This window comes from Pipra filicauda, unplaced genomic scaffold, assembly GCF_003945595.2.
Source record: "Pipra filicauda isolate LSUMZ 115617 unplaced genomic scaffold, ASM394559v2 scaffold119_size3216105_pilon, whole genome shotgun sequence".
Lineage (NCBI taxonomy): Eukaryota > Metazoa > Chordata > Aves > Passeriformes > Pipridae > Pipra > Pipra filicauda.
In genome coordinates, this window is record NW_024103651.1 from 1,190,552 (window position 1) to 1,213,305 (window position 22,754).

Genomic DNA, 22,754 nt, shown 5'->3' on the forward strand with positions numbered 1-22,754 from the left:
AGAACCCTGGCTCCAAACCCCACTGGGTTGCAGGTTGTTGGCAGTTTACCCTTGGTCTGGCACTGAAAGCTCCTTGGGGCAGAGATTCTCCTTTCACATGTATTTACAGTAATGGGCTTTAATTTCATGTGGCTCTCCAGGCATTACTTTAATTTGAGTTAATTTACAAGCAATGCACACAAATCTATGTGGGCACTGACATTCTCGAAGAAAAATATCTATCCACTATATTTCCATCACAGACATCAAAATGCCAAGCAAAAATTTCTCTATTTCCGACATCCCTGGAAAGATGAAGAGTAATAGTAAGATACTGAATAATATGATTCATATTCCTGTTATTAAAAATAATTAAATATAGGGCTCTCCAAGAAGGGAAATGAGTGTAACTATGAAATTAATCGGTGAAGCTTCTGAAGTAAATGGATAGGTTATTGCAGAACAGCACTGAAGCAGGCTTGAGAGTTCCTTCCACAAACCTTTATATGAAAAAAACCAGATACTTCCTGATAACATTTTATGTTCTCAACATTTTTACTATATATAATGAAAAAAAAAAAAAAGCTAGAATTTTAACAAACTTTTCTGAGAAAATTCACATTGGTTTTCATTTCTAAAAAAACCCCACCTAAAAAACAAGGCTTAGAAAACATTCACTGTTCTAACTACTAAGCAATGGAAGGAGTTTTCCATCCTAAAGGCCTTATGTCATGGGGACAAAATTATCTTTCATATAAGCCAAATAAAATCACTAGGTTTACAGAAAAACTTGTCTTCACCTTCCTACAATACTTCTGCTTGCTAAAGAACTCTGGTTTCCCTAAAGGTGGCTGAACAGCTTGTCTCCTGGGATTGTATATTTGTATTCGACACAATGACAAATGCCCATTTCTCCCTCTCTGCATGGCACTCCTCCCTCTGGTGTGGTCCAGCATGCTGGTTGCCATTGCTCATCCCCAGTGGCCTCCCCAGATCATTTCCTACCCAGGATTCTACACCAAGGCTGATGAGAAACCAAACTCTGCAGAAACACCTTGTGCTAAATACTTCCCCTTGAACAACCCCATGTAAGTAGATTTCCCGCTGGGAACCATGCTAGGACATGGGCTCTCCTCTTTGATTCCACGGTGGTGGCTGCTGTAAGAGCAGCTCATCAAATCCCCTCAGTGTCCCATGGCACAAAAATCAGTGCCTGCTTTATTGTACATGTCCCTGCAGATTTGATGTGGCTGCAGTTCTTAAACACCAGCCTCCTGCCCTTTGCAGAAAATGCCACTTCGGTGACACCCACCTCTGCAGAAGTGACATTTCAAGGGGGACAGAAAGCTCAGAGCAGAGAAATGCCAGAGTACGGGGCTCCCAAGCACAGAGCTGCAATTCCAGATATCCCCGGGTTTGCCCCATCCATGAAAAGGAGACAAGATTTGCTATTAAAAGTACAGGTCTCTGAGACCACTGCCAGCCATTTATCACAAAAACTTGTGGCTAGGGCAGACCAGGGCTCTGCTTCCTTCTTGGAATCCACATCTCAGGGCTGATAGTCTCTCGTCTGCCTGCCATGGCAAAGTGCTGGCTGTGGTTCTAGTGGTGTTTTTATTCCCATCAGTCTTCCCCTTTAAAGGCATCATCACTGTGAGATCTGTCCTGAAACAAAATTACAGTAACCCTCATACAACAGCCCATGCGTGGGCTGGTTTCTTCAATCCTCCTCTGGAGGAAGGAAGGAAGTTCAGCCAGAGCCAAAAGCATGGTCCCAAACAAAAGTCTCACATGCCACCAAGCCATGCAGTGAAAACACACAGGCAAACTCCAGAGCTGCATCCAGCAAACGTTGTGGTTGACTATTCTACAATCAGACAAGATCTGGCACAGCAATAAATCTCTACAGCCACGGAGCTTTCTCTGGGTGACAAGATCTGAATGCCACCACAGGAGCAAGTCAGTCTCAAGGATAACACACTTAGGCTCCCACATCATTCCTAAATTGTAATATCTTGCTGGGAGAGACAGAAGGAACAGATAGATGCAAGTGGGCAGTTTACAACTGCTATACTCAGGGGTAGGGTTTGCTCTCTGCAGCAGCTGCAAATCAGGGTATGAGGGATGTCTCATCATTATGCAATAGCAGGACTGGGGCTTAGGTTAAGGCTCAGGAGAGATGGATTTTTCTCCACACTTCCCTCTTCTCAAGAAAGAAGGAAAGAAAGAAGAAATTCTCAATTACTCAATTGAATGTGGAAGAAGCTTTGAAATCCCAAGCCTTAAAAGCTCAGAAGTCAAGCAGTGAACAGAGAGAATCCAAACAGTATTTATTTGCCCAAACTCTTGATTTTAAATTTCCTGATGAGTTCTTTGTGAACTAAAATTCCTTATTTCTTTTCTTTCTTTCTTCCCATACAGAGAATCCCTAAAGGAGGAAGGGAGAGCTCAAAGTTTGCACTCATTGACACTTCACAGTGAAGCTGCACACAAAGAATATGCATGAGAAGAGACATTTAGAGGTGATTCTCACCAAGCATTGACATCTCTTTTTAAAAGAACCCAAAAGGACTCTTCTCTGCAACACTTTACCTGGAAAAGATTCAATTCTTCTGGCATCAGCATGAAGAAAACGCAAACTGTCTCAAAGCAGTCAGTGATGCAGCTCTCTGTAGGGCTGGCAGGTACAAACTCACTCAGAAGCTCTGCACTCAAAAATTACTGTTCACCCAAAAACACTCCCTGAACTATAGCACTTAGTGCTTAAAGTGCAACATAAACAGAAGACCAATGACTGAATAGCAGAGATCTCAGAAACACGGTCTGACCTCTTTTGCTATCTGAAATGTCATCTTAATGTACATTTCCTGGAAAAAACTTTGCCACCTTGGTTCAGCCACTGGGCCTGCCCAGAGGAGCCAACACCAAAACCAAGTGCCCTGACCTGTGCACATAAACCTGGGAGATTCATGTAAGAGGTGGCCTCAAGGTAAGTCTTATGAGGGGATGCAGACCACTGGAAATAGATGAAGTACAGGTTCAGATGGAAGAGATCCAACTGGATCAAGCCCTGAGCAACCTGCTCTTATCTCAGAATGGACCCTCTTGCGAGCAGGAGGGTGGAAGAGAGGCCTCCTGAGATCCCTTCCCGCCTGCTTTCCCATTGACACAAATATGAGGGTTGGGATTCACTTCCCAAGCACAGAGGTCATAAATTGGGCATCTAGTCTATGCCATGGAAAAAGAGATGCTCTGTTTTAAGGAAGGATAGAGGAATTAACCATGGGAGGTACCTCCCTCTCCCCATTGACCACACAAACACAACCTGCTTGGACTCTGACATGAACTGATGCCACAGCAGGGCACTGAATGCCACCAGACCACTCACACCACCAATGGAAGACCAATTTCCCCAGCTTGAGGGATTCACATCCAAACCTCTCTGCAGAGCTTCCACCAAAACCTTCCACCAAAACCTCCCACCACAAAGGCAGTGCTATGGCAGCAGAATTCTTCGTCCGTCTTCCAAAAACTCAGATGCTGAGCACTGGGGATGGAGCCCACCCAGCAACTTGGGAGGAATCAATGCTGGTCACGGTCCCTGATCCTCAGATTCTTTTTTTGTTTGGTTTGGCTTGAACCCAGTGACTTTCTCATGCAAAATACATAAACACATTTGCTCTTGCTGCATTATACTTTGCTCATTATTTATGGCTCAGCTTTGCCTTTCCTCACATCAATAGCTGCCACTCACATCAGCAGCTCCCTTGAAGGAAGGATTTACATGACAATGAGACTCCCAGGGCCGGGAGCCCATGAGAGGTCTCTGCTCAGGTTCTTCATGAAGTACCACAAGTGCTACAGAAAGAAATGGATAATTACAGTACGTGGCAGCTCCTGGGACACAGGGTGGTGGAGTGGAGGCTGGAACACATGGGTTTTCATTTGTTTTTCCTATTCAATTACTTTGTGACTTAGTATTTGTTTTTCCATCTCCTATCTATTTAGATCACAGACTCTTCAGGGTGGGGACAGTCTCTTACCATGAAGCTGAAGACAGAAATAAAGATAAATAAAATAGGATGCCAGGATGAAAAATAAAAACAAAGCAAACAACACGCTCAGCAAGGCTCTGCTCAGCTGCTGATGACTGACAGCATCACAAGATGAGTTGGTAAGATAAGAACCTGATTTTTACTCTTAAAAGTCCCACATTTCTGTGTCAGCAGTATTTTCTAAACAACTGACACCACCGATTCCCCACGGAAACATAACAACTGCAAGATGAAAATAATCTGCCCATGCAAATGCTATGGGTCTTTTCTTCTTCTTTCCCACCCCTTCTCTGTTCAAATATTTGTTCATCAGACTTCAGCACCGAAAGCTGGAAGCATGCCATTCTGCCCTTCTGATATTTTATAGAGCACTGCATTTATTTGCAATTATATTCTCCCAGTAAAAAATACACTGCTTCAATAAATCTTCCTCTAGTGAAATTTTATGTATTCTGGCTAGCTGTTTACTGCAGAAGTTTCATAATAAATTATTCTCACTTGCAGCCTGACCTTTGTAATTTTTATAATATAAAAAAATAGTCCTTCTGCAGATGTACCTTCAAAATCTGCTCATCTCCCCCTTCCTTTGTGCTTTGCAGCAAACAGATGTCAGTGAAGACAGTTGCTATACAAGCTCCTCAATACAATGACCTGGCATCTTGAATGATGACACCTGAGCCTCAGGTCCAAGGGAAATCTTTTTACGCTTCTTTACAGAAAACACATTTTTATTTTGGACTGAACACAAACAAGATTTCTACCCTGCAAGCCTCAATCTAAAGATTTCTCCTGATCTACCATTAGTTCCCTATTAAAGCTTCAAGCTCACTAAAAAAGTGTAAGTCACAGAATATTTCAGATGTTTTTTATAGCCCATCAGTCACTGAGGCTTTACATACCACTCCATGTACCACCCAGACTGGAAAATACAAAGCAATCCCACCATTTCTAGACAGAAATAGGAAGAGGAGAGGGGGAGAGAAGGGAAGGACAGTGAGCTAGGAGCTATAGTATTATTATATGGTATATATTCCCAGTAAAGATATTTGCATTTTGGGGTCTGAAGATCAAACATACTGAAAGTATGAGCATATGCCTGTAGATTTGCACTCAGAGTCCAATATTAAAAGCACTTATCTAAGCACTGGTAAATATTGCATTTGCACAACCAAAAGCTAGAGGTGAGCAATTGGAGGCTGCCCATGAGGGGTTTTGTCTGCTTCAGACTCAGCAATTCAGCCGAGTCTTTTGGCAAACTAGAGAAGACATGATTTTAAATCTGTCACGTGGAACTAAGTTTTCAAATCCGTAACAACTGATTTAACCATATAACAGTAACAACTGGTACCTTCTATAATTGTGTAATTATTTATTTGCACAACTTCCAGTTTCTTTTAGACAATCGGTTGAAGTTGGAAAATTAAGCTTGTTTGCTGATCACTTGGCTTTCAGTCAGACCCACTGAAGTCACAGAACAGGTTAAGACACTTTTGTTGTTTGGGTGTGCCCCACTGAAAAATGCTTTTTCTTCATTGCAGAGTTGAAGAACATTAGAAGGGTTTGTATTAAAACCATGCAAAGTAGTGACTGCAACATTTTCATATCATCCCTAATTTCCTTCCTCCAAAATCTCCTTCATTTCTGTCTCAAATTAAAATAATAACCAACTTAAAAAAAATAAAAATCTTCCTAGTACTACTTATTTTCTCCACTTTCAGTGTTCAATTCTTCTTCTTGGACCTTCCTACGTGGGACCTGTCTCCGCCTTTAAAGAAAGGCATTGCTATTTGACTCTCTTTGTCCCTAAAATCTTGCCTTGGCAGTAAGAAAAGCCAGATCCTAGTAAGCTATGACAATCGACCAGGATAAAATATATTGCTGAACTATACAGACTGTACAGGGAATATGTCCCCTACCCAAGAAGAGACAAAAGGTTGGATCATGGCTTAAAATCATGCTACAGATATAAATGTTCTCATTTGGAGAGCATTTTAGAGCACTGTCCTATGGGTCTGAAGGCATTTTGTAACAAAAAGATGAGTTTTAAACATAATAGATGGCAACCAGAGGCTCAGAAAATTCAAATCACTTAAATAGAAAATATTTAAGGTCAACTCTGGGAAGAGCATTAAAGGTTTACTAATGCTGCCTTAGATCATACTGCTTTCCAAAAAGCGCAGTGATCCCTCAAAAGCAAAATAATAAGCTTAATTATCACATTGTTCCATGTTGATTATTTCTGGTAAAGGAAAGGGTATTTCTCAGGGAAATCCTGGGGTTAATTTGTTACATGCATCTTCTGTGTCATTTTTTTTTGGCGAACGATCACTGAGCTCATTAATTTCTATATCTAACTTAGTTTCCGTTTCAAAGTACTATAAAACAGAAACAACCAGACACTCATGCCAAAAAGTAAACATTAAAGAGAATGAGAATATAAATGGTCCCTTTCTAAATTGATTCAGGTACAACAGATAGCAAAAGACCATCTTAAAACCAAATGCTCTTATAAAATAAATGATGAAGATCTCCTTACCCTCTGCTTTGAGTAAGTATTTAAGCTAATGAGAGCTAGGAAATCAATAAGTGGATATTGAATTGCTATCCAGCCAGGCTTCAGACAGATTCTGGTAAACAAACACAAGTCTAAAAATAAATGTGTAGGGGAAAATATTTTTTCAGGAAATTACACAATTATAAGCAGGGGGGGGAAAGAGTGGAAAGAGATACTGTAAGAGACAAGTGACGTGGAAGAGATCACGCTTAAGACTTTTTCATCTATTGGAAAAGATGCTTAGATCAGTATCCAGTGTAATAACTAAGACACATAACTGTCCCTGCTGAATCTATGCCATGCCCTTGGTTCACATCTGCACACTCATCTACAGATGGTATTTAGGACTCTACAAAGAGGAACACAAGTCTCAAGAAAAGCCAACGTGGATGCAACTCACTGGCAGAGAAAAGTTCTAAGTATCACCAATACTTCTTGCTCTCAGACCTGCTTTAAATTTCCTTTTGCTTTATTTTGTATAACTGGTGGTTCCACTGAGGGGGTTTGTTGTTTTAGAGAGGAGCCTGCAGATATGGTATTACAGGAGAAAATCTAGATTTTGTTAACAACACCTACTATCACTACTCTCAGTTCTGCAAAATTTTTCACTGAGCTAAGAGTTTAGACATCCCAGAGTCGTGCCACAAGTTCATGACTTCACTAGTGTCAAGGTAAAGAGCTGTTCTCCTGGGTTTGTGGCCATATTTCTCCAACAGAGCAAAACAGTCATGACTGGTGTTTCATATATTGTCATATGTGATGCTCATCTGTGCACTTTTGGTACATTCAGAGACACAGTACAGAAATTATCTCATTTACATCTCTATTACTTCCTTCTAGAAAATAGCAGTCACCTTCTTCCCCTCCAAACTGTGGGTTATGTAGGAGGTTTACTACTCCCAGCCCCGCCTCCTTGCCCAGCTTTGTATAGACCTCAATGGCAGCATGATTAAAGCATTAGGCTTTTCATTTAGTTTGGAAAGAGATGAGGTCTGATAAACTGCAGCAACAATTCCCATGCTTTTCCATCCTGGGAAAATCCTATATGTAATGGTCATGACTCCAGTAAAGATTTTTTGCAGCAGACCCAGGGCATGAACTGGATGGTGAACTCAATGTGGAGCCCGTGCAAAGGGCACGAGCAGAGGCAAAATGTTCACAGGCTCACACTGCTAAGCAGGAAACCTGCACACAATATTAGGCCCTTTTTCGGTGAAAATCACGCAAAGAAGTGTCCTGAAGCTGCTAAATAACTTTTCACTGTGAATTTTGCCAAGAGCTACCTAATCGCTGCTGGAGTTTACAGCAGAGTACCAAGTTCTGTACCAAATTTTCCCCCTCTGACACTACTGAGTTCACATGACTCTCGGTTCACCATGTGCACAACCAAGGACACAACCATTTTTCACATCAGCGCTTCAGAGGGCACCAGCTGGGTTAGCACAGCATCTTCTGCGTCCTTCATCTTCCCCCCTGAAGAGAAGAAACTTCTTGTCTATGCTTTATTTGATGGCAGAGATCAACTTCTGTCTCCGAACTCCTTGTCTGCTGCCAGACATGCAGTAGCCTTTAATAAACTGGTATTCTGCAGGCAATTTCAGAGAATCAGATGGAGAACAAAGAGGTTACCAAACCAACAATAAAAATGCAGATGAAGAAATCATTGTAATGAATAGTAGTATATTGGCCCTAAATTCAGAATTGGTGTCTCCTCAGCCTATAAGAAGTCTATTGCTGTGTGTTTATTTCTGAGATGTGAGGCATGCAGTGTCACTCTTTTTCATGACAACATTAACAGAGTAATAGGCTTCAGAAAATATCTGCTTTAAATCTGAGCATTTCTACAGACTATATTTTCTTGAAAATTGAAAAGGAGTATTCTTATGCTTTGTAGACACTGATATTCTGTTCCAGACAAGTATGCAGGCCTTGAAATAGCAGCAGTGGATAAAGATTTTTTTTAAAAATGGTGATCCTGTGTAAGCAGACATTTATTTAGCTCATGTGTGAGAAGCACAGATGATTACACAACGCCTAAATTAAGAGTAATGTATTTTAGAAAAAGGAATCAGGTGGTTTTACTAGGAGACAGAGTCTTCTAATTTAGAAGTTCCCCAAGAGTCCTCCTAGTGCTCACGCTGACAGATACTGGAAATGCAACAAGCTGATGCTGTTATTGCAAAGTTTTACTTCCAGCTTTGCTTTTTCACAGAACCATGTGTAATTTAATTATATGAGCCCAAATACACCCTTCATTGCACTGTTCCCCAAACAGGTATCAGAGCAATTTGGAAAGAACCAGGATGAGCCATGAAGAAGCACAAAACTAACTTACACCTTGGTTGACAGCCCCATGGAGGTCCAACCCTTCAGCCATCCCTACAGATGGAGCATTTACCTAGGACAGCACTCACATGGACACTGCCAGAAACCCTGATCTGTCACTGAAGTGACTTCAGCCTCCCCAAGACTGAGTAGGAAACACTGACCAGGCACAGGGTTGCTTAAAAAAAAAAGTGTCAAGAAAATCAATTAAAAGACATTAAATAGAAAGGGAAAAGATAACAGGATAAATTGTTTTCAGGACATGAGCCCAGTTTTGTTGCCTGATTTTTGTTTTGGCAGCTGCACATCCCAGGGATGCCTATTTAGGGACAGATTTTCCTTAAAGCTTCCGCAATGTTGTGTATAGAAGAAATGGGAACAAAAACATGTCTCATGGACACTTACTGATTTAGAAACCCAGAGGAAGTGAGCCACTTGGGCAGCTCCCAGGCTCATGTTGTTTGGTTTTGATTTCTTTCTAAGATTGGACTCATCATTTGATTCTTTCAACAGAAAGAAACACAATAAACACAATTTCACTTTCTTTTTTTTTTTTTTTTCAAACAAGCAGTAAAAACAAATTGCAAAACCATAAAAGACTGAAAATGTAAGAAAAGAGATTTTAACCCAGGAGATTTTAATCCAGGAGATACGGGTGAAAGCCACACCAAGTGGGCTGTATCCCAGCCTTATCCTTCCCCATCCCTGAGCTAGATGAGCAATGCTGGAGAAACACTCTTTGTTAGGTGCACAGCAGCCACCACTATTTACTGGTGCACCCAGCTCCTGATGTGGGGACATCTCCCTCATCCATCTTCAGCTGCCTCAGTGGGACCATCAGAGACAGTGCCATCCATGGGTGAGGGACACCATTCAATGAGAAGGACACCAAAACCTTGCAAAAACATCTTTTAGATATGCCCTGAAGTTGCCATCCCTTCTAAAATGATGTTCCACCCACTTAAAGACCTGTTATCACTGAGGTCAAGGACAGCTGAAGACAGACACACTTCTCTCCAGCCAGTCCAGTCCCCACAAAAAGGTCCACCAACCTGCCAAGGCCATGCTCTCACACTGCAGTTATACTCCTCTTTCCCTCCACACTATTTATATTTCTGATCCTTCACCAGGGTGACCTCAAAGTCCTCCCTTCTTTGGGGACACCAACCCCAACAGCTAAAGGGCTATGATGAGCCACCAAACCACTAACAAACTCCACAAACTTGAAAACACCAAATCCAACCACTTTGAAGATCAAAGCAGCAGCGAGTCAGAGGGAGTCCAAGCCATACATTGTTTGCTTCGTAGACTCTTACGTGCAATTAAGTGGCAACGTCATTAAGTGGTGCAATTACGGAGTCCAACCATGTATTTTTGTGGTTGAAGTGAAAGTATGCTTAATGGTGTAATTACATCTAAAAAAGAGCTCCCATGACTAATTACATCCACAGGAAGACAAGCAGCAAAAAGCTTCATAGTGTAATAGGAATGAATTATGCATCTGGTAGTTTCACTCCTTATTCCAAGCACAGCACTGTAAAATACTACTGGCAGACCCCACATCTCCCTGTGCCTTCCACAGTGCCAGGATTATCACAAATATGGCCATGAACAGCAAAATCCTCTGAATAACAGCCAAGGCCAACTGATCTCCATGCTGCCCATGATCCCATTTCACCTCAAATGAGTAGGGATATGGCGCTGTTGGGGTGTGATCAACCATCACAGTGCCACACAAATCAGTTTTATGAGTCACTGATGGGGTCTTCAGCTATGCCCCATGTGACTCCTACCTGTTCAACCTTCCTGTTTGCTGTTTGAGGTTGATTGAAGTCATAGGGTGAATTCAAGGCGAAGACCTTCGTAAATACTTGCCCAGGATCAAGCACCACCTGCACTAATCAGTGTTGTACTGACTACCAATCCCTCCAGACAACAGTCACAGGAGAAAGACCTTGGTTGGTCAACTAGAGTCACATCATAAAGCATGTTACCTGAATGAAATTTCTGCCAAGCACCCACACTATGCTCCCATCACTTCAAAACATATAACAGGAGAAACTGGCTCTGATCCCCCTCTTCCTGCCAATTTTTCCCATCCCACGTCACTCATTAACTCAGGGCAGATGGGGATTTGGCCATAGGCTACCCAGAGGCCATCTCCTCCCAGCCTCATCACTGAAACACTGGAAAATACAGAACTACCCAAAACACTGGTCTGAAGCCAAGGAAGCATTCCTCAGATCCATTGGTCTTACTGCCTGAGATGGAGTTTATTACTAGAGTGCTGTGACACCATGAGATTTATGGGTAACCAGCTCACTCTATCCATTCTAAAGAGGGGGAGAACGATTAACACTTCCCTGTTCCTTGATCCTACTCCATTCTGCTTTTGGCTCGTTCTTGTCCACTTTCCTTCTTTATCCTCCTATTATAGAAAGCTCAAAGTACAACTGGCATTTCTCTTTTTTTCCCAGGCAGCCCTTAAGAGAGTAGAAATCCTTTCCAGGATGAACACTTGCTGTCCCCCAGCTCCAGGCTCCAATGTTCAGCTCTGCAAGCAGAGATCTGCTGAAGCCATTAAATTGAAATTTGCTGGGTTACACCTGGAAATACATTTCACTTTGCTAGCCTTACTTCAGCAAAGTTCACAAAATTGGGAATCTGTAATGCCTAGTAGAAAGCCTGAGTGGTTTCCTAACAGAGCTTTGCCAGCCAGAGCCACGTCTCACTCAAATTGCTTTTGCAAGCTCCACTTAACATCCACAACCTCTGCTCCCTTCAGTGCTATGCAGCTCAAATAACCTCGTTCCCTTTCATTTTGGGAAGGATATTGAACAGCCCATGATCAAACACAGAAAAGGCTCTCGCATTTTGGGGGAACCCAGAACAACTTTAGCTGACCTGTCTGAAGAACAAGTGGGTCCAGTAAGTTGAGGAAAACTGAGGCTGATGACTCCAGATCAGTTTTGCTGAGTAGCATTTTGACTAGTAAGTAAGACGAATATTGATCTATTTTTTTTCCTCTCTCAATAGGACCAAAGGGTGCTCCTCTTCAGGGCTCCAGTGAATTAAGTGGAAAATGTGAAAAAATTCCCTCCTGGGACAGGAATAAATCCGTCCAAATCAGGACACTGCTCCGTGCTGTGCTGGAGCTTCATTACACTGATGCCAGGCCAGGCAGCCATCACAAGCACAGGACAGCCCAGGTGGGAGGACAGGACACATATGCTTTGGGGGAACAAGGCAAGACTGGGTTTGGGATCCAAAAAGGAAAGGCAAACAAATACAGGTGCAGCAGAAAGAGAGGAAAATTTTCAAAATATTTTTTTCCCCCACAATCTTTCCTGTTGATCATAAATAAAGGCACAAGCTCAATCTAAAGGCACATTTCTTTCTAATCTCAAATAAATTTTTTTAGGTTTAACTGTTTGGCGCTCCTACTCAATTTAAAAATTGAGATTTTTAAATAAAAGAAGTTTCAAAACTCCAGAAAGAAAACATTAGAGTAAATATTTTGCTTTTTGAAAACACTAGTTGCATACCTCCTCACAGCAGCTATGAAGCAGCAAGGAGAGATCAATAAAATCAGACATAAAGCAGATAGACAAGAACATACATGCTGAATATTTTGGAGCACTGAGCTGAGGATGAGTGGATGGTTAAGCACCCAAATGAACTTATACACATTACCAAAATGTGAAAATTCAGCTTGTGGATACTGATTTCCAGGCAAGCCTGGCTGACTTCATTCCCTAGGGCTTAGCTGCCTTGGAAGGTCCTTAAGAGCCTGCCCAGAAAACATCTGCTTACTTCAGTGCTAGTTTAACCATGGGTTATTTCTTTACTCTGAGAGCAAATTAGCAATACACTGACTCCAAAGAGATGCTTCAGGCTTCATTGAGAGCCTCTCCAATATTGCTTTCCTGGGCACATTTCAACAACCACATAGCAGGACGCACAAGTGGCATCCTCCTTCCAGAAAGGAGGAAACTTCCCCTTTTGGTATAGAAAGCTCTGAACTTCATAAAAAAATAGGGTCAATTCAGCTAAGATCTCTCCTCTGTGCCAATCTCTGAGGTCTCTGTTTGCACTGAGGTACATCCAAAACAGGCAGGAGTATTGGGGAAGCAGCTGAAAGGTCCTGGCAGGCTCAGCAGTGGGCCTGGAAAGCCCTTGTGACTCCACTGATGGGGTGTCAGTAAAACACTCTGACATTAAGCAGCTGGTTGGTGTGCAGGGTGGCAGATGGAGGTCAGCTCAAGGGGCAGGGCTTAAGGAGCAGTGTTCAAAATAACACAGAAAATGCAACACCCTTCAGCTATAGGAAGTTTCCAAGGAAGCAAGAAACACCAGAATTGGGCTTGCTGAATAGCTGGTAAAACCTCATCCCCTGCGGCCTCAACGAAGTCAATGGGCCATGTGCAGCCAAATTATGAACAGTGCCAAGGTGGAGATGCCCCAGCTGCTCTAGACAACCTCCACCAGCATTTCATCACATTCATGGTAAAAAACTTTTCCTAACCCTAAATGGAATCTCCCATCTTGCAACTTGAGCCTGTTGCTTCTAGTCCTGTCACCACACACCTCTGAGGAGAGCTGAGCTCTTTACATCCTCCCGTTAGGTGCTTGTAGACGGCAAAAAGGTCTTCCTTGAGTCATCTATTCTCCAGGCTGAACAAATCCAGTCATAACTTCTAGTGGTGCACTACGTGATCCAGCCCCACACCACCTTAGCAGTCTCTGAGTTAATTCATGTTTTAGGGGTACACACACATCCAAGGAGCCCAAAAACGGTGTTTTCTGTCAGGCAATGCTAAGGCACACACGTACACGCAGAAGAGAAGGACTTACTGCCTGAGGAGCTACAGCTGAGCTGCAGTAACCAGATGTGTGCACTCACTTCTCCTCCCACAATGGGAAGTGAAACCAGCCAGATAAATCCTGAAGCCAACGTACAGTCGACAGCAGGGAGTCACCAAACTATGGCAATACAGACACTCGTGGTCACAAGCCAAAAGCTACACCTTTTTTTTTGTCCTAAACTAAACACAGAACTAGATCTCTTCGACAAGGACCAATCTAGGCAAAGCTTCCCCCAGAAGCCTTTTTTTCCCCTGAAAGCTTTGATCTTTCAGCTGCTAAAGTGTATTATTTTTCTGTCTCTTCTCTGGGGTCTGTGGCTGGGTGGTGAATGTTGAAACCAGCTCCAAGAAACAGTGATTGTGTGCCAGGCAACTGTAAGAATACAATCACATAAAAAAATCTTCTCTGCTCAGAAAGGAAGGCTTTGGAAAGAGCAATCTGTGGCTATGGAGACTTCATCACTCACCAAAATTCAGAACAGTCACAGTACTTCTTTAAAGCCTGTTCAGGCTTTCAGTGGAAGTTCACGCAGCACATTGGGGATGTCAGGACTCACTGTGTTGCGAGGACATAATGAAAGTTCATGACGGTGCTCTCCAGAAGCTAATGCATCCTCATTTGCAGCACAAATGATACATTATTTGGAATGAATATTTTTAAGAGCGTGATTAGCACTAAGTAATTATTTGAAGATATCAGTTGTTTTAATACGGCAAGTGTGGCAGAGTGGTGGTTGTTCATATAAGGAGAAAGAAGGGCAAGACAACTGCACTATGTATCATGTAATTACAGCACCAGGGTTAGGCTTTCTCTGTTGATGAAAAGCTCCACGGTAATTCCAAAATGTGCTCAGCTGGTTTTTATTTATTACTGGCATCAGTGCAGTCTTTCTTAAAAAGTGAGAATACTTCCCAACATTCACTTACTCTTTTTTGTGTGGCCATTAATGTGTCTGAACACTGACTTATTTTTTTTCTTCTTTTCATTTTTTTATATATAAACATATCTGAACATGCTGGAGGGAGGCATTGAGAACACTAGGGAAGCACCTGGTTTGCAAGTTATATCAGGGCAACAGAAGTCCTTACCTTAATCTTGAAAATGTTTTGAAAACAAAAGATAATATTCATTCTAAGAATAAATTTCACTTGATCCTGCCATGCTCAGACATATGACTCAGGTCCTTGACTCTGAGACCATGTGCAAGGATTGATGCAGGGCTGGACCAAGAAGACTTCTTGCATGTGCAAAGCAGGAGTAATAGGTGTTTTTTTCATTTCACTGGTATTTTCTTTGGCTAACTGTTTGCACAGGCTTCACTGGGCTGGTTATTAACACTCAGTTTCCTTGCTGGAGGCATTCCACCCAGCCCAGATCTCCTCAAAAGCTACTATAAATGGATTTAAGTCAGACCCCAATATTGAGCCCTGCATAATGGGCCCAATATTTCAGTGGACAGAAGTTTTACAAAGCTCAGAGGGTTTAGTTCAATGGCTCACGGGCTTCAAGAGCACATCTGGCTTAAAAATGGTGCTATTCTCAAACCCTTGTTTCCATCCCCCTGTTCTCTCTCCCACACTGGCCCAGAGATGGTGTAAACTGCTATTTCTCTCTGCTACCAAGGTTTGGCTCCTTGTCAGGAGGTAGTTTACAGTATGAGATCTGCCTTGTGTCAACCAGGAAAGTGGTCATCACAGTCACATTTGGGGATTCCTCCGTGCATCCTCTGTAATCTACATAACTGATGGGTTTTTTTCTTTGCCTGGGATTCCTTCAGTCCGCTTCTTGCTTTGGTTTTCATTGTTTCCTAAGAAAGAACAACCAGATGCTGTTTACTCCCCTCCAGTAATTTTCGATCTGTTGGAAATGACTGACACAGGGTTAATCTATTGCTGAATTTCCATTTAAAACTCATAAGGACGCTCTGAGTCCATATAACCCTCTAAGCAGGAGTAAATTTTACTATTCTAACCCCATGCTGGCTCGTAAAAGACTCGTCTCCATCTTGCCTAATGCAAAGCTATCAAGTTTCACTGTGTGCTTCTTTCTTTTTTTACGAGACATGTCATCATCGAGTCATATATAATTAATAAGCCCTGATCTTCAGTTAATAAGGAGTGAGAGTACACAGATTTATGGGTGGCTGGGTGTGTGCTCCACTAGGTCTGGCTCTGGCAATCAGTTTGCCCCTGTGACACCGTCACAGCTCATAAATATAAGAGGCGCGACTCCTTGTTGACCCAAAGCTCTGCGAGACGCCGCCAGTGCTCTGTGCCACTGCTTCTCCCCATTACATTGAAGTATATCTCTCATTATTTCATAAGTAGCACAAAAATTAAACTGCATCTGAGGTGGCAGGGAAGTCAATCTTCTCCAGAGAATCATTCCAGTTAAAAAAATTCAATAAATCTTTAATCCATTTAGACACTATATAAAAAAAAAAAAAAAGTCTGTAGCAAGAATGCACTTAAAGAGAAGGCAGGAAAAACATATTCCAAGCGGCCAACATCTATGCTGCAATAATATTCTTCTTAATACACTCAGACAAGTGTTTTTAGGAAGACAGATGATGTCTAAATGTTCATTCTTGATAATTTCTAGCATGCTTTCAATTTTCTGCAGATAATTAATCACTGTAACAGGAGCGTTTAGACTTTCAAACACACATTTTTTCACAAAAAAAATAATTCAGTCAGGCTGGTAATGTGATAACTGTTCTCTGATTAATTAAATTTTCAGCGTGAGGTGTTCTATAAAAGTACATCCAGACGTGGTGTAACACCAAGCAGTCTTGTAGCTAATGCTGGATCTTTACAGATTTAAGTGAGGCTGCCACACTTTGTGGTTCTTGAGCTAAAATTTTCAACTTTTTATGGAAAAAACCCACATTCAGCCCTACATTCCCACACAAACTTTGGTCATAAACATGCCTCATTCCAGAAACACAAGTTTGACAATCCCCAATCCATTTTAGTCAGGAGTGAAACAAAGACAGCATCTAACCTGATCAATGAGAGGCAGGATATCAGACCCTATTCCTCTGCTTAATTTAAAAGTTAATTCAGGAATCCCCAAGGACTCAGCTGGAGTGGGCTTTCAGCAACTCATTAGCTGGCAACAGAATTGGGGGCAACTCATTTATACCCATCAAGAGAAGACTGAGTGTGCAATGAGATTACGTGGTAGTGGAGCAGTAGTTTTAAGGACAACTACTGAGCTGTTGATCCAATGGCAGTTGCAAGATTCATCTACTGTGTGCAAAGCCATGTCCTACCTCACCCCCACAGGCTCACAGTGTATTCAACACCTATTCAGCACCTATTCGACCCATCCTAACTGCCCCTAGTTAGGGTGGAAAACCCCATCCATGCAGGACCTGCTGCCTCTGATCTTCCCCAAAGGGAGCTCAAGATGACTAGTTTTCACATAGGCATCTACCCATGCTTGGGCAGATCAATCCCATCCCAAGTCTCTGCAGGTTCCCAGGCCACCGCAGTAGGGCCAGAGCTAACACGAAACTCTCCCATCCAGGAGAGTAATATCCCCTTTTGCAGCTTCACACCCCTCAGAGTAGGGTGGGAATCCAAGTTATTTGCACAAATAGATTGCATTTATACTTGGTTCCCTACTCTTCCCAAGGGAGAAGCAGTGGGTTTAGGGGAAAAGACCAATATCCAGAAACACACTTGTTGCCTTAGACCCCTGAATATAACCTCACTGCTGCTGTGCACATCTTCATGACTGCCACCAGCCCAGCTCCAAACCATCCCAAAGCATACAGGGATATGCTCTTACTCCTATTTCTCAGAGGGAATCGAGGTTGGTAGGCTACGTCTGTGTCACTAAGACTGAGCAGTACTAGTCAGTGAAGCAGCAGTGCCACAGGCTGGAGACCATTCCCAAAACATGGTGTGTATGACCATTTTTCCAACTTCTGCAGCACTTACAGTACATTTCATGGAAACTTTGCAGATACAGAGAGACCCTTATCTTTCCTGGCAAAGCCAGAATGTTTTTTAAGAGCCTGCCTAGTGCAATATGTGGGTATTTTCTTTCTTTTCACCTTGACAGCTGGAAACTGTCGCCCTCATTCCTGTTCCATTTATCCCACTGGGAACTCTTAGATTAAGTAACTCTTAGATAAGAGTGGGAAATTAGTCATCAAAAACACGTGGGCCCAGTGAAGAACTCCAACTTTCAAACAGCAAAAGAGCTTTTGTTGCAGTGCTAACACTGTGTTGAACTCCACAACTCCTGGCGAGATTGCTATTTTTTTGTAGGGTAAAAAGCTTCCAATCAGCGAGTAAAAGGTTCTCCCAGAAAAAGATTTCCTGTTCATAAAGGCTGGAGAATTATTTTTGTCTTTCAATATGTCTAGGATAAAAAAATCATTCACAGAACCTGTGTCTACCATGATTTTTGAGCAGCGTTGTATTATTATGCGCATAGTCCGACAGGTTCAAGTGAGTGCATGGAAGAGTCTGATCCTGATTAACCACTCAGCTTCAAGAAGACTGAATTCACAGATTGCCTGGTGTTGTATCAAGGCTCACAGAACTTGGAAGCTAAATTGGCTTCACACCTTTCTAACCTCAGCATTCACAACACAAAACTGTTTTCTAGCTGGAATCGTGAGCTCTTAAGAAAAGACTTTGCACTTTCCATCAGAGCGCCTCAGAGATATTAATTCATTCAAGCTCATAATACTGCTGTGAGATAAGTGATGTTGCGATCCCCATTTTATTGGCATGGAAAGAGAGATGACGAACAGCCACACTTTTTGGACATGGGAACGCGAGGAATCATTGTGAGAAATAGCAATAAACCTCAAATCTTCTAACACTCAATCCATGCCTTCAAACTTAATAATATATATCCCCTTTAAATGATGCAGTTTTGGTTGGATCATTTAAAGAAATACGTGTTTAAAGAAAGAAGATGGAGTTTGTTCTGATAAGCCTTCTGCCTCTTTCACACATTGGAGCCACAGAACAACTTCTTGATTTTGTACCCACACAACAAGCAAAACTCCTGTTGCTCAGCCCTTGGCACTTATGTACCGATGCTGAAGAGCCTCTTCTGCCAACTGGAATTGGTGTGTTATTGTTACTAATCACCTGTATAGGCCACTGGTTCACAAGTGCTCCCTTTTCACTGTGGCTGACCATCTCCTCTGCCTGGTTGTAGAGTACTTCCAAAACCAGAGAAAACTATCAGCTCAGTCTACTGCACTGCCAGTAATTAGCAGCCATGTGTCTGTGAGTCCACTGTATCATATTCTACTCTTCACTGTAAATGGGTGATTGCAGAAGTGGAGAGCAGCTTCAGAGCGGAGACAGCACTGAGGCTTCCACTTAAAGCAAGGGTTCAGCCTCTTGTTTAGTAGTTTTGTAATAAAACTTAGGAGATTTTGTGATTCCACTGTTAGGTGGAAATTAATGCAATGTAGGAAATGAGGAAGGGCTTCGCTCTGACAGTCAATTTCTCTGAATTTTGCATGAGTGAAGCAAGAATAATTGGTTCAGAATTTATGATGCTACCACAAAAGATAGCCTGCACTGTACTACAGGCAGTGAGCCTGTCCACAGGGCACAGGAGAGACAACCAGCTCCATTTTTCCCACAGAGACAAGGTCCCGTGCTGGCCTGCTGCGTGGCTGACAGCAGTAAGGCATCTTCCATATGGATTTCCTGGGAGTTTTTTGGAGGACGGACATCCAACTGCTCCGAGCGCAGTCATGACCTCCAAATCGCTGCACAAAGGCCATCAGCTTGGGGTGGCTGAGGTCCCCTGCCAGCCCAGGGCACCCTGCAATGATTCCAGAGACAAAAGGTTCGATATCCCAACCCCAGGCTCCCTTTGATTCAGTCCTTTGTCCCGTGGATGAGTCGATAAAACAACAGATCCACGCTTCAGTGAATCGGCACAAATGCACTACGCAAAGAAGCAGCTTGAAGCTCAAAGAGCAAAATTTGTAGCTAAGGACACTAATGACTCAGTCTGGTTACTCTGAAAGCAGTTTTGTGGGTGGTAAGAAATGGATGCAGGCACTGTAGAGCCTGGCAATGATGACAAATAACCCAGTGTGCTTCAAGCGCTTGTGCTTGATACGGAGAACAGAATTTTTGCATACTTTTCCCATATTTTCCAGTTATTACAGAGGCATACTCTGACTAGAGCTGATGTCTATATCATTTTGTTACAGAAGTTAATTTTATTTTTAAAGGTTGGCTTCAGTCACATGGGGAGCAACCTGTAAAAGCAGCCTATGGGGTTGGAATTGCCATTTTTTGTGGACTCTGAAAAAGCTACCCACTGAAATTCTACTGGACATTCACTACATGCTTTATAGAGACAGCTCCTGGCCTGAGGAATATGCAGAGCAAATAAATGCAAACAGAGAAAAATAAATGAGATATCAGGAGGTCAGATGAATATGAGAAGATTAATGGGACTGCAATGGGGGAATAGTGCTAGCACGAGGCAGCTGGATGGGAGGAAGGTAGAGCTAAATCCTGGGGACTGGAGGCAGGACAAATAGGTAACAGTAAGAATACTGAAAGCACAGGAGGAGCACAAGGGAGGTTTCTGAAAGACATTTTTCACTCTACACCTCTGTCCCCTAGCACATGCTCAAAATGAATGAGAGTCCTCCATGGACATGAGGACCTTTTCCCCCCTCCTAGCACTGGCGCATCAGCATCCTCTAATGTTTGAGAGGGGTTGCACCAACTCTGCAAAGCTCTGAGATCTCAGTTTACCTGGGATCTGCAATCAGGCAAAATATCCCCTTGGACTGCACACGGGCTATGGCACTGAACAATCTCCCATATCCCTTGACTGTAGCCTGGAGCCATCCCAGGCATCTTGGATGGGTCCTGCAGAACAACTGTTTATCCACTGTGGCTCCTCAGAGGTGGTAACTGTGGTCTCTACATAAGGCCTGCTCAGGGAAGATCACAGAGTGAGGCATCATTTTGTACATCCTTGGCTGTAAATTTACACTTCCCAAAGATGTTCAAATCCCACTGAAAACATAAAGGAGAGACAGCTGAAAATTGCTGTCTGCTGAGTGATTGCAGTCTGAAGACTCCTCCGTGTATAAAAGAAGGAAAATATTGCTCTCTGCAAGCTTATGGATCTCACCAACCCAGGGACGAGCTCCGGGGTCAGGCAATTTCATGTTTCACTGATGAGTGCTCAGAAACCCAGGAAGAAAATGACCCCTGTGCAAAGAAAACCCCACCCCACAAATACCTATTCAGTCAGTGCCAGGAGGGCTGTACAGGCTCAGAGCACTGATGTGTTTAACTGCTGCAGTGGAGCAAGAGCTGGCTTCTGCTACGTACTTGCAAAAACTTTCCCTGGTATCCACTTGTACTGCCAGAGGTTTCCATTTCCACTCCCAGGGGACGTGAGGGTGAGATGGGGCAAGATGGGGCCGAAGCAGGGAGTTGGCACACACAGTCCCTGCCCTGCAGACAGGATTATTTTCTTTTCCAACTTATCTCTAAAATCTGCTATGTGGGGACCTTCTTTTTTTCCTTTTTGCAATGGCATTTTGTATTAAAAATAGACATCCTGATGACGTTACAGTATTCATTAGCAAAGGTTGTTAATAGCCTTCAACATCTCAGACCTTTGATGGAAGGGTTGGTGTTCCCAGCATCCCTGCCCAGGAGCCCAAGTACACAGACACTCTGGTCTAATCCAGCTCTTGTCCATCACATAGCCACCATCCACTTGCTGCAGCCTGCTCCCATTTAGTGGGAATTTTGCCTTTTTCTCTCATAGGAAAATCAGCTGGGCTATCAACCTGGGTCTGTACATCCCATGAAGCAGCAAGCAAGACATTTCCATGAAATAGAAAATGCCCTGTGGAAGGTTTGTGCTTCAGAGGGATGGAGAAGATGCAGCCCTGTGATATGAGGCTTGCTATCCTACACCACCCTCATGGCAGAGGTCCAGCTGGAGAGCCCCTGGGCAATTATTTGAAGGTTGGTTGCAAACTCATCCCATTGCAGGTGGCTGAGCATCCTGTGTTCACCTCACTCTTGTGCTGTGTTGGGTATGAGCAGCAGGAATAGCAGGAACAGTCTTGGGGATCTGAGCTTGGACAGGCAGGTTTAAACTAAGTAAAATTAACTTTGGACTGTAGATTGGGGATGAATGAGTCCTCCATTGCACACTGGAAGATGTAAGAGTCCCCCTGGGGAAGCATTAGGATCCCTCTCACTTGAGTGAATTTTGATTGCTTTGGACAAAATGATGGAGAATATTTTGCAGGGAACAATCCTGTGGGTGGAAGGGATGATCTCACAGGTCTTTTCCATCAGTGATTTCCAGGTTTTTTGTGCCTCTGACATAAAACCCCAAAATAGCAACATTAGTCTGGGTCAAGATAACACTAAAAGCATGTGTTTAATTTTACATCTGGCCAGGAGTAGATGTGCTATACAGCAGCTGTATGAGTCATTCCCAGACACTACCTACTACCCTCGGAGTGAGTCCTGGGATGAGGGCTTCACGTTGGGCTGATGGGTAACTAGAGCACACAACACAGTGGTCACGGGTATAAATACCAGCACAAACACTGCAAAAACCAGGAAAACTCCTTGACAAACTGAGTGCTTAGCAAAGCCTTCGTGCTGCCATGCTCTCCCTCCGTAACTGCTCCTACCATTTCCCATTTCTTGGGAAAACCTGGGCGTGTGCATGGGCCTGAGCCCCAACCTCACGGACCTGAGCACACCACCAACCCCATTCCCAAATCCAACATTGGAGGCCTAGAAACACTTGTTACAAACACCCTCACAAGCAAAGTCGTGGGAAATGTGTGAGCACATAACCTCAACTGTGTCACCTTAATCACCTCTGCTCCCAGGTTAAGCTGATTTCCCTGGGCAAGAGGACACCCACGGCCCCTCCAAGAGCACGGCTGAGGAGAGACGACTTGTTGAACCACAGCACCCTGA

The 22,754-nt window shown here is 43.1% G+C and overlaps 1 protein-coding gene across 3 annotated transcripts in view; it reads right to left on the minus strand.

Moving 5' to 3' along the window:
• CAMK1D (calcium/calmodulin dependent protein kinase ID) overlaps positions 1 to 22,754 on the minus strand; it is a 216,898-nt gene that overhangs the window by 158,011 nt on the left and 36,133 nt on the right. The window lies entirely within an intron of this gene.